This window comes from Sinocyclocheilus rhinocerous, unplaced genomic scaffold, assembly GCF_001515625.1.
Source record: "Sinocyclocheilus rhinocerous isolate Xijiao unplaced genomic scaffold, SAMN03320098_v1.1 scaffold601, whole genome shotgun sequence".
Lineage (NCBI taxonomy): Eukaryota > Metazoa > Chordata > Actinopteri > Cypriniformes > Cyprinidae > Sinocyclocheilus > Sinocyclocheilus rhinocerous.
In genome coordinates this window covers 864486-865077 of record NW_015656605.1, presented here as the reverse complement: position 1 = coordinate 865077, position 592 = coordinate 864486, and positions in this window count along the sequence as shown.

The following is a 592-nucleotide window of genomic DNA, read 5'->3' as shown; positions in this document are numbered from 1 at the left end:
TCACTGTTACTTGCTTTAATGGCGGATGTGTGTCTACCTTTGAGTGCAGGTGAGGACACGTTCGAGCTGCATTCGTTGCAGACCGGGGTAAGTATAGAGCGCACTGATAACAGTCCCACCACCTCTACTCCGTGTGTTTCTCTGCACAGGCCCGGTGCACCCAGGACGCGATCTTCCCAGATGTCCTTCACTCCGGCGCCGGGACACCACGGACCCTGGGTGCACCAAAGACCTCTCCCCCTCCGCCGCCTCCGGTCTTCGAGATCCCCACCCGGAACCGCTTCGCTCCCCTCTGCGAGACGGAATGCGACGCTGTGATCGTCAGAGACTCCATCGTCCGGCACGTCCGTGCCACGTTAGCTGAAGGTAAAGTGCACACTCATTGTTTCCCTAGTGCTCGTGTTCTTAAACACAAATGAACTAGACGAAATGACTAGCAGCATGGGCAGTATCTTCTCTAATACATTAGAAGCTGTTGCCCCCATCAAATTGAAAAAGATTAGAGAAAAACGTACTGCGCCATGGTACAACAGTAATACCCATTCTCTCAAGAAAGAAACTCGTAATCTTGAGCGCAAATGAAGAAAAACTT